The following is a 12,921-nucleotide window of genomic DNA, read 5'->3' as shown; positions in this document are numbered from 1 at the left end:
GGGGGGGGAGGATGGGAAGGGATGGGAAGGGGAAACAAAGGAGGAGGCTACAATGCTTGATAAGAAATGTACTCATTATCTTGCCTATGTAATTGTAACTCCTCTGTACAGTATTTTCACAATAAAATAAATAAATAAAAAAGAAGTGCCCCTAACCTAAGGAGGATCTAGATGTAACTCAGTAAATTTCTGCTGTTGTAGCTGTGACTCAGGTCCTCACACTTGATACAAGAACCAGATAGTTGTTAGGAGTAGAGACTCTTGTATGTTTTGGTAAGCACCGTTAAATGAGTCTAGATTCACACACCGGAAAGAGAGAAAGAAACTTTAAAAATATATTGCCAAACAATTGGTAATTTGTGGGTGCTGTTCTTGGCTCGAATCTCATATTCCAAAATAGACCACAAATGTGTTTACAAGTTAAGAACACACTAGTCTATAGCAGATCAGACCCAAGGAAATAGATTTGTTCTTCTTTTAGTAAACTTTCCCTGCTAAGCCAGACTTAAAAACCAATGCAACAGCAATATTCACAAGACAATAGGTTGGAAATGAACTGTTCAACTTGGTAGAAATTGGGGGGAGGGAGGGAAGAAAAGTGGGAGAAAAATGAGGGAGGGAGTAACAAGTTTGACAAGAAATGTACTCACTACCTTACCTATGTAACTAACTCCTGTGTACATCACCTTGACGATAAAATTAAATTAACAAAGAAGAAAGAAAAAAATCCCCACAAATAGAGCAAAAAACCTAGCATCACCTGTTTTCGTAGAGAATTTTCCATAATGCTTATAACCTAAGCACAGCTACATTCTAGTTTAGCTTCCTGGGGAATCTATATCTATATCTATTAGGGAAATATGAAAGCCTAATTTTTACTTTGCTGAAGGAGGCCCCCTTCTTTGTCAAAACCTATTCTAGCCTAGTAACAGTGAGACTTCCTCTGTAGCCACACTTTTGGGAGTACTCTGAGGAGTTTGGGTGTTATTCTTAAGATATTTATAGCAAAGGGAGTTAAGTAAAAGCTGTGCGCCTTGGTGGTATAGGGGTATTTTTAGTATCTTTAGCATTTTGCGCTTTTCCAAAACTGTCAGCATCTATGAGCAAGATAGAAAATCACTAGGTTGCTTTCTTTCAAGACGGTGGTGCAATTTCACGAAGAGAGGAAGAAAGAAAATTTAATACTCCTTCTCATTTCCAAATCTGTGAGTTTGCTTACAGTGTTCATGGAGTTGAACACCTCTTTTATTTTCTGCAGAGCTACAGAGAGACCTGATCTTTATAATGATTAGAAAAGCAATACATACTTGCAAGAAATGTTAACACTGCACAAATAAATCAGAAATCAGATTTTGGGGAGGATGGGAAGGGATGCGAAGGGGAAACAAAGGAGGAGGCTACAATGCTTGATAAGAAATGTACTTATTATCTTGCCCATGTAATTGTAACCCCTCTGTACAGTATTTTCACAATAAAAATTAAAATTTAAAAAATCAGATTTTGGTCTCTGTCTTATGAAATTGCCTCGGTGAGGAGTTTGGAGGGGAATGTACAAACCCAAATCACATATGGGAATCTGTACACTCTATGCTTATTTTTTGAACTAAGATAATCTTCATTGCGGCTTTGCTTTTTCTTAATTTGTTAATAAATTTTGTCAACATGTGCCAATAAATGTAGAAGAATAGAATAATTACCTAATTTGTTTTTAACTAAAATAACTGTACCATAGTTGTTTAAAAAACATTTGCCTTTGGATGTTTGCTTGCATTTTTTTGTAATTAGAAACAAAAGTAAAAAAAAAAAAAAGAGAAAGAGGAGGGCTGTAATAAATAGCCTTGTGAATTTAAGAATGTATTCCCATGTCAATATTTCTATATGTACATATTGAGTGAAGTTGGAATTTACCCACTTAAAAAACCAAAGCCTTTAAAGTTGACCCATTGTAACAATGAGATGTGCAAGACACTATGCTGAAAAACACACTTTACAACTTGGGTGGGGGAGGGAGGAGTTGGTGAGGTGGGGGAAAAATAAAGGAGGAGGTAACCGTGCTGGATAGGAAATGTAACCTTCGTGTAACTATAACCCCTCTGTACAGTATTTTTACAATAAAAGCACAGTAAAAATACCCAACAACAACAACAACAACAAAGAAACTGAGTGAGGCCTCAGGCCAATGGCCATTATGGTGATAGGTTCCATCAACTCCGAATTCAAGGTGCATGGTGCAGGGGTTTACCCCATCACAAGCTGGGAGACATTCTAAGCTGACACCCCCTCCTCCCCCACATTTCTTTTTCTTTTTTCTTTGTGAAATTCCCACCACACTGTCCCTTTGTCTCACTGTCATGGCCTCTGTCTCCAGGTACTTCTTCCACTGTTCCATGCTTTTCATAGGTGACAGTGTGGAGGCTTAATTCAGTGAATGGATTCATGATGTGTTTCCAGATGGAGCTCCAGATAGCAATTTCATCCAGTTGTAAGAACCACATTTAACAAAGATAAACCCATATGGATTGCTTTAAGCCAAATAAGGAGGCATTTGACTGAAGGCACCACATGGAACTCATGACCTCTCTGGGCTTGAAACACAGTCATATCTTTTTAATTTATTTTATTGAAAAGGTGATGTACAGAGGGGTCACAGTTACATGAGTGAGGTAATGAGTACATTTCTTTTGGAACACTGTCACCCCCTCCCTTGTTTTCTCCAGCTTTCCTTCCCCTCCCCCTTACCTACAAGTTGTAAAGTTTATTTCCAACATAGTGTCTAGTGAGCATTGTTGTTGAATTGGTTCACCCTTTGTCTGATTTCAGTACCCTTTGTCTTGTATGTAAATTTCTCTGATATGGGGAAGGGAAGGGGAATCACAGTCATATCTTAAAATAGACTAAAACCAGGAACCAGAAAGCCATGAGGAACTGAGATCGCTCCATCTTTACACGTAAAGATGTCTATCTGCTTCCATTCATCTTTTATTCTCAGGTGAACCAATTGTTTTAACCACTAGAAAGAAAGAAGCCATTCCAAGCTGGGCACAGGTGGCCCATGCCTGTAATGATAGTTACTCAGGAGACTGAGATCTGAGTATCATAGTTTGAAGTCAGCCTGGGCAGAACCACAGGGCCACTTCTGGCTTTTTCTGAGTAGTTTATTGGAGACAAGGGTCTCATGAACTTTTCTGCCAGGGCTGACTTCAAACTGAGCAAAAGATGCTCAGAGACAGTGACCTGGCCCTGAGTCCAAGCCCCAGGACCAGCAAAAAAAAAAAAAGCCATTTCATTCCAGGTCATCTTTACTCAATTGTAGAGTCCTAATTCCTAGGACAAAGTGTTTTATTGACAGGCTTAGTCATCAATTCATAGTCAGGGAACCAAAGCCCTAGTGTGCCTGACACTTTCTTCTTCATGGATGTTACTGTCTTTATGCCCCTTGTCCAAGACTTTTCTTCTCATGATCCTGCACTGTTATTTCGTATCACTTAGAAGAGTGCTTTCCTAAGGCAACTCCATCTCCGCTTTTCATCTTCTCCCTCCTCTTCCTCTTCCTTTTTCTCTTCTGTCTTCTTTTCCTTTGGTCGTCTCTTTCTCCTACTAGAATATTAGTTCTACGACATGAGGAAACATTAATTAAATTTATTTCTATAATACCAGGGCCTAAAATTATGCTTGGTTCATGGTAGAAACTTATTAAATATATGGTAAATGAAGGCACAGATGGAAAGGCCTAGGATACTTTTGCCGAGGCTATATCTTGGAGATTTCAAATGTGTAATTTCAATTTCTCTGAAAGCTGTTTTGTTTTATATTTCATTTATTTGGAAAACCATGTATTTCAGTCTTCTTATTTTACATAGGATATTCTTTGCTTCAAATTGTTCACAGTTTTGTTCATTTAGTTCTCACAGTAACCATATTGGGTGAGAAATTCAGGCACCATATTGTTTTATGTTTTATTGATTAAAACTGTCTACAAAACATTGGTTGTATGAGAGGGTTACAATTTAACATGTCCCTTTATGTGTATAGTACATCTTTATCAAGATGCAAAGTATCATATTCTTACAGAGATGCTGGACTATTTTATGCTTTGTTTAATGCCAGACAACTGGTAGATAACAAGAGAGCCTATTATAGAACCTGTCTTCTGATTCCTATATTGAAGTTAATGTCAATATTCCCTGGCTCCAAAGATTATTTAAAGCCAATAGGGAAGTTTTAGTTAAGGCCTAAAGGTATGATTTATAAGGTTCAGAAAGGGACCATGTGAAGTCAGAAGCATTGCACATTTTCTTTGATTCCTCTGTACTCATGCAATTTCTTAACAGCAAAAGTTACATCTTCATACATTTCTGTTTGGAACATACTATCAATGAAATTGTGATTATTTTAAGTGTTTTGAAGTTTTAAGCCTTAAGTTTGTTTTTGTATCTTGCAGGTTGATACCTTAGGTTTATTTTTATAGCTTTGTTTGTGCTTGCTTTAGTAAAAGATCTCGGAAGATGTGTTACCAGAGAGCAAATGCTGTGATGCTAAGCATGCTCCTTCGTTTAGTTTTTACTAGTATTCATTAACCTGCTATTCACAGAGAGATCATCATGTATTATATGTAAAGAAATTTCTGGAGACATCTTGGAAATATATGAAATCGACAAAACTGAAATTGTGCCTTGGATTGTAGCTCAGACATAGAACTTGATGTTTAACATGGAAGAAGCCTGAGATTCTATGCTCAATACCCTCCAATAAAACTAAAATGTCTATGCAAACTGTTTCTAGTATGATTAATACTAATTATGATCATTGTAAACATACCTCTTCTCTCAGGAAAGTGTAATGTAGTTACAGTGAACATTCTTAATATGCATTTCATTTGGCAGTAAGTGCGTATTTATTACTTTCATATAGAAGAAGACAGGCCTTGCCTGTGGAAGTTTTAAACACAGAAGGTAGTTACATTAGTGAAAAAACAATGACCACAGAGCCATTGTGTATATTAAATGTTGCAAACATTTCTTCTCTGCAGCTGGTCCAGTATCTAGTAGATTTTGTAGCATAGGGAATAAAGTAGATAGTTAAATGTAAATATGGTTGAGCAAATAAATAATTAAGCAAACTTCCAAGCAGTATGATTAAAGTAAAAGATGTGACAGAGTAGAAGGATATTAAGAGGACAAAAACTGAATATTCTAGGCAGCAAGGATTAATGGGTGATGATTTCTCCATCCAAGGAAACAAAAGGAAACAATACTCTGGATTACCAAGCTTGCTGACAAACAAAACCAGGAGATGCTAGTTGTTAAGAATTTTATACTTTTGGGCTGGGAAGTTGGCTCAGTGGTAGAGTGCTTGCCTTTCATGCCTGAGGCCCTGGGCTCGATTCCTCAGCACCACATAAAGAAAAAAAAGCCAGAAGTGGCACTGTGGCTCAAATGGTAGAGCGTTGGCCTTGAGCTGAAATGCTGAGGGACAGCGCCCAGGCCCAGAGTTCAGGCCCCACGACCGGACCCAAAAAAAAAAAAAAAAGAATTTCATACTTTTATTAGTACAAATTTTCTATTACTTGATATCCTTGTTCCTCATTGGGTCATTTTCTTTGCCTCATTCAAGTTCAGTCCTCATTCTGAATTGTCTATGTTGCTCCTGAAAACAACTGTCAAAGGGCATGTGACCCAACTCAATGTAAAACCATGGCCATATTGGCCAAAGGGTTAGAGCATAACATAAAAATAAATAGAACCACAATTGCCCCACACAGAGTAAAATGGCACATCTCTGAAATTATTTTTGATGTGCTCAGATTCCTGACTGATATTAAAAATATAATTGAGAATTTATTCATTACAGTAATCCATTTGGAGTTCCTAACTTTATGAGAATGACTCACTGTGAATCATACATTATAGGAGAAATTTAGTCATTGTCCACAAATGAAATGGTGACACACACAAAAATGTAATGTCACCTTATTTGTTCTGTGATGTTAACTGTGACTTAAAATTCAAATGTTTTGAAGATGTAGTATATAACTAAATCTAGTATACTTCCATCACATTAAAAAATAAACATATGACTAAAAATGTGTGAAATAAGCCTATTCCAAATTTATTTTGAATAATACTTTTATAATATAGAAATTACTGATTATATTTTATTTTTATAATACCCATTGATTTTCATTTTCTGCCACAAATTTTTAATGCAAACTTCTTATTTAGGCTAGTGACTTGGGGCACTGTGAGTGTAACATTGTAGTGTATATTAATAAGTTACACTAAGTTGTTAGAAGTTTGACTTAATCTTACTATTATTTTCTATGGGTGAAGTACTCATGTCTAGTTTGAGACTTTTTTTCATTGATGATCTCTATTGTTACTGTAAAAGTATTTTTCTACCATAATCTTAATTATTGTGCCCAAGAAATGCATCTAAAGCTAGATTTGCATCACATTTAATTGTTAAGTTGCTTGAGACTTCTTATATTTCCTTCTGAAATCTTTTATCAACTGCTAGAAGAGCCAATTAACTGTAACAATGCCATTTCAGAAAAGAAGATCACTGCTTTTATTCTACAAAATGACAGTTCCTTACAGAAAAGAAACACTTGTCCAGTTAAACTCAGAATTTAAAATTGTTTACCCAGATTTCCCTTTCTCACAAGTCCTTCCACCAAAATCTGAAATATTATTTTTCCTCCCTTTTTTCTTGTCTGATTTCTCTTGAAGCTGAATGTCAACATTAGCATTTTCTGACTCTTGCTGAGGCAAACATTTAGGTTAATGCTTCTTTTGGCTTTGTTTCAGCTAACTGAAGAATGTTGATTATAATTATTGGGATTACTTTAATTTAGAAAAGTGCCAGTCCCTTTTTGTGAGCATGATTTATTCTTGCATAAATCAGATTAAAAGTTTTTATAGACAGCAGATCTATCTTTTTGGCCTTATAAACTATTGGGTACACTATTACTTACTGAAGAAGAAACGGAAAAAAAGGAGACACGGCTTATCATTAGCAATGCAGCAGACTCAGTTGCGGGAACTGCCATCAACTGGGTGGACACTTCTTGCTTGCTTACCCTTCTTTCTAATGGTAGAGGTGGCCATTTCCAGTTGTTTATATAATTTACAATTTTTGGAAATGTAATGAGAAGATTCTGGATGAAGGACCGAAGTATTGGATATGTTTCAGGATACCCAGAAAATGATGTTTCTCTCCTTAAAATTCTTTAAGACATTCCCTTTTATGATTTTTTTTTTTTGGTGGTTATACTGGGGCTTAAACTCCAGGCTTCAATGTCTTGATTAGGTTTCTGCTCAAGGCTGGTACTCTACCTCTTGAGCCACATCTCCACATCTGGCTTTTGGCTAACTAATTGGTGATAATAATCTTAGGGATTTATCTGCCTGGGCTGGCTCCTCCGATCTCTACCTCCTGAATAGCTAGGGTGATAGGAATGAGCCACTGATGCTACCCAGCATCTTGTATAATTTTTTTGATTCAGGAACTCCTTTTATGTTTAGCCTGTTGAATTTTATCTAAAAGAGCTTGAGAGAGGGAATGTAGATGACTTGAAGGTGACATTTGTGGGTTTTTTGGCTATTGCCATTGCCTCATTGTAACAGGTCACAGCTTGTTTAATTTTCTCTGCATGTTTAAAAAATATGTGCACTGTCCTGTAAACCAAACTTGCAAAGGATGTAGATTATGGCATTTTTAAAAGAAGCTTAAGTTGATGCTAGCACTTATAAAATTATAAATAATTAGGATTTCAATAGAAATAATAGTTACAGGTATGTTGATTAGGGTTCAGATAGAGATAATTATATATTATTTTGATAAGGTTTAGTGTATATATAATTTTTGTTATCCCTAGATAATTTTACAGAAGGGTTTCATTTCACCATGTCAGTTTATGAATAGAATGCATGTTGATCTCTTTCTCCCTCTTGATGGGTGTATTAATGATAGAAATAGTTTGCAAACTCCTAAGAAATGACTGAAAAATCCTTATTAAAAGTTAAAAACTTGTTAAGAGCAGTTTTTGTTTTGTTTTGTTTTTGTCGGCCGTGGGGCCTGAATTCTGGGCCTGGGTGCTGTCCCTCAGCTTTTCAGCTCAAGGCTAGCGCTCTTATCATTGGAGCCACAACGCCACTTCTGGCCTTTTCTGCTTACATGGTGATGAGGAATCAAACCCAGGGCCTCATACATGCAAGGCAAGCGCTCTACCACTCAGCCACCTTCCCAGTCCCTTAAGAGCAGTTTTTAAGAGTAGCTTTTAGCCACTCGTGAGATTACCTGCATTTTGTTAGTATGTTTGTCACCAGATAGCCTTTTTTGTGTCTTGTTGTGTTTTATACATGGCTCCCCTCAAAAAGAATATTAGATTGTTATTGAAAACTTGAGTTGAAAGAGCAAATTCAGATTGCTTTGAGTGGAATATTCAAATCGTTGTATTGCCAGTATCTGAAATTGTATTTCTGAACTATTATATTTCTCATCATTCACCTAAGCAGCCTTATACACTTTTCCTAATCTTTCTCCTTACCTTAATAAAATGTTTATAGTTAGGTATGCTGCATATGTCTTTATGCATTGCACATATAAATAATAATATGCCATATGTAAGACTTCCCCTATTTCCGTCCCAAGAACCAAAACTTGCCCTGTGAGGGGGAGTATCACCCTCACTGAGAAAGCATGATCTAAAGTACAAGATGAAGCCAAGAAATTGCAGCCCCTTCTTCTTATTGCTAGGGATTGTGGAGGACATACAGTTTTCTTGGAACAGTAGGCTTTCTTGCAATATTATTTCCACTGCTTGTAGCTAATTAGTATTTGCAATTTATTTAAGAACAAACAGAATCATAGTCTTTCCAGGTACAGTTTTAGAACTTTCTATATAAAAGTAACTTCTACCCACAAAGAACAAATTGTGCTGGACATGACCAAATCAGAAATTTCAGATACACTTGTTTTCTTTTACTGCTAATGAAATAAAGGCATGAAAAATAAGGAATCTCCCAACCTGCATTTGGTTTTAATATCTGGGCTAAATCTAAAAGCCCTGTTATTGAGTAATTATGAAACTGCAAACATCAGAGCCCAATAAAGGCTTTGATGTTTTCAAATGTCCAAGTGCTAGGATTGAAGTTTACTGGTCCACAGTGACCAGCTCAAGAGTTTGTTATAAAGGAAAACATATTTCAGGGCAGCAGCCCTGGGAGGCCTCGCTGCAGTGAGCCCAGCTGCCTCCACCAGCCATGTATTTACCCAGCTGTGATGAAACTGGGTTTGGGTTTGAACATCTATGAAGGTTAACCCATGGAGGCTGATTGACACTAGTCATTCCTGCTGGGGTTCTTTGTCTTCAGTCTGTTTCTTGCTGAAAGCAAGGGAAGTTTTCCATCCATTAGCATTGGGGCTTTTTATCACAAGCCAGTATTTTACCAAATTACAGTAATAGGAAACATGCATTTTTCACATCTGAAGACAAAAAGTTGTCATTTTAAACACAATTTTCAGACTTACTATTTCTTCACATCTACTAATGGCTCCAATTTAGAATTATTTTTTATTTTTAAAAATTATTAGTGTAAAGGTGATGTACAGAGGGGTTACAGTTACAAAAGTAAGATAAAGAGTCCTCCTACCCTTGATTTCTCCCAGTTTTTCCCTATCTACAATGTATATAGTTCACTTTCAACATGTAGTATCACTGCTGTCTTTGTTTACCCTTTATCCATTCATTTTTATGCCCCTCCTTACACTCCCAAAGACAGATAAAGGAACAAACAAGACAAAAGGAAAAAAGAAAACAAAAATAGCAACAAAGAGAAAAAAAATATACTTTCTGTTTCCTGGAGTTCATTTTAATAAATATTGATAAATATTATTTTACATGGTCAGATGTACATAGCTATGTGATCCTCTTCTAAGAATATCCTCCTTTGATCTTACTGTGTGCCTGTCTAGAGACCTCTATAATTTATCATGTCCCTCTGTGTGTGTGTGTGTGTGTGTGTGTGTGTGTGTGTTACCATCTACCAATGTGTTTCCTTGTAGATTTATAGGCAGGCACATTCTACTTAACACAAATGAGGGAAACCATGCAACCTATGTCTCTTAAGTAAGCCAAACCCAAATTAGAGTTTTTTTAAAAAAATAATCACACTATCCGGTAGAACAGACAAGTTTTTGAAAAATGGAGATTTTTGTATATACTCTGGAGGAAATTTTGGTTGCTGCAGATTTAATGCCCTGACCTATATTACAATGAAAGGATTACTTTAGTGTTAATACATTTTATGCACAAAACCTTTTGAAAAACCTTTATATATATTTATGTGGATATGCATACACACATCTATCTGAAGACTTCCTTGACTTGTTGTTGCAATTTAGAAGACCAGCTTACCTCTCACTGGGTAGTTGACCCTTGATTTTTGCAGATTCAACAGCACAGTCCCAGCATTTCCCAAATAATCTAGACTCATTTGTAATTTTGCTGAGCCATGGATATGTGTGATTTGGAAGACTAGTGTGCAAGAGCAGTTCACTTGATGAGCAAGCCCATCTATTTAACTGGGACCTGCCCCTCCATGCACCTTGATCAAGCTATGTTTGTTTGTACAAGAGGTTTGTGTTGGAGGTATCTTTGGATTTTAGGAGATGTTTAGTTCTCCTTGCTATCAACAACAGCTGCTCAGGAACTCAACTTCCTCAACTGATAAAAAAAAATGGGGCATTTTCTGAATAATCAAGATCCAGCCCAGACCCACAGGGCTGTCTTAGTAAATTCTTTTTGTTCTTCATTGCATATCCAGGAAGTTGCTGTGCCAACTCTTCAGATGTGAACCAATGGTACCAGCTGTATTTGTTGTTGTAACCCTGACCAGATTGGACAATATGGTTATAAATAGCTAAAAGTCCAGGTTGATGAGAGTGAATGTGAGTTTAATGTGAATTCTTCTTTGCCTTTAGAGTTCAAGAATCAAGTTCATGTGTTAGAAATGTTGGGGTAACATTCTAAGGGGTTAAGTTTCATCCTACTATTGGACACTCTGTTTTATGGCATTTTTTTTCTACTATAGACTGTTCATTGTACTGACTGAACCTCTCAGGCCCTTTCAAGTTCAGGGTCAAGTTCACATGCAAGAAATGCTGGAGGACCTAAGGGGTTAAATTTTATTCTTCTCATGGCTACCCTTTATTTTATGGTTCTTTTTATTTTCTAGTACAGAACTTTGTAGTCTTGACTGGGCTTCTTACGATCTTTCAACATTCAGTAACAGCTCTTACTTGGGTTGTATCTTCTCCAGTGTTTCACAGCACAATCTCTCTAGTTCAAAGTCTGTCTCAAACTTTCACTCATGAAGTGATGCATCTTCAGTTACATCAAAAGTTACAGTACAAAGGGTGGTGATATTTGAAACATGCTGAAAAGGCATATTGCATGTGGTGTGAGGGTGCGTACTCTGGAGAAATACTGTCAAAGTTCTACAGATGTCAACTTGGATATTGTAAGGTGGTTTCTAAAGTCTAACCATGTATTAGAATTAGGCTGAAACAATACACAATCCTGAATTTTATGTGGGTTATTAGGGTTTATTGTGGCATGGGGTGGGGGGGTGCTGTTTTAAATAAACTCCAGCCACCTGCATTGTGTTTGTAAGTAAGTACTCTGCAAGGTGATTTGCAAACCTGAAAGTTCATTGGAATGACTCTTGAGGGCTTTTAAAACAGATTTGGGAGGGCAGAACCTAGAGACTCCTTTCCAGTAGGGCTGGGGTGAAACATGGCTTTTCCTATAGGCTTTCAGGAGAGGCTGCTTCGGGAACTGAGGGAGTACTGACCTAGAAAGCTAATGTAACAACTTTTGAGCCCCCACATAGATACTGTGTTCTACTTTCATGGTCTCACTGTCTCACAATCTCCTTGGGGTCTTTATTTTTTATTGTGCGTGCTTTTCTGAAGCAGTGGATGCATTCCCATCATAAAAAATCAAAACATGGAGAGTATATAGTGACTTTCCCCTTTCCTGATTCAAAAACCATCCACTTTTCCTCACCACAGCAGTGACTATTCCTAGTTATTTGATTCTCTTTTCAGAGATATTTATGCTTACAGGGCACATGTGTATGAATGTATGCACACTGAACCTCTTTTTAAATTAAATGCTAGTATTCACTAATCTGTACTCTACTTTGTTTGCTTAACTAATTTATTGTGTAAATCTTTTTATTTCAGGACACGAAGGTCTTGACTGTGTGTGGGAGTGTATGGGCCTCATTGTGTGATTGTCCCATAATCTATTTTAATAGTGACCTATTGATGGACATAATTGAGTTTTTAATCATAGAGTTCACAAGTAAAGCCAAGAGCAGACACCCCAAGTCCCTAAGCATCATATATTAGCAAACTGCTTCAGACTCTTCATTAGTTTCTGAAGAGATCACTTTCTAAATATTATCAAGTAGTTCTATTCCTACTGATTCTAAGTGAACTAGAACAAAGTTATGATTGGGTCAATGTAAAGTGCAATGAAAAATTGCCATTAATGTATGAAATGAAGACTAGCAGTGGGTAAGGAAGTGTGGAGAGTAATGTTTACTAAGTACACTTTGGGAGCTTATCAACATCATGTCTTAGAGCTAATCCTTTGGTAGGTACTGTCTTTGTAGTTTTATTTTTGCACAGAAGTGGCATTAAGGATTGCCACTGGTAAACAGTGGAGCTAAGATACTGATTTGCTTCTTTCAAATCCTCAAACCCTCTGCATTCCCTCAACCATGTCTTAAGTTAATGTGACCTTGAGACCATAAAGTTTCTTATCCTGGCCAACTGAACTGGGATAGTTGTGTGTGTGTGTGTGTGTGTGTGTGTGTGTGTGTGTATGTATGTGTGCGTGTGTGTATGTGT

The sequence above is a fragment of the Dipodomys ordii genome, unplaced genomic scaffold, assembly GCF_000151885.1.
Source record: "Dipodomys ordii isolate 6190 unplaced genomic scaffold, Dord_2.0 Scaffold34, whole genome shotgun sequence".
NCBI lineage: Eukaryota > Metazoa > Chordata > Mammalia > Rodentia > Heteromyidae > Dipodomys > Dipodomys ordii.
Note: the sequence above shows the minus strand (reverse complement) of the source record.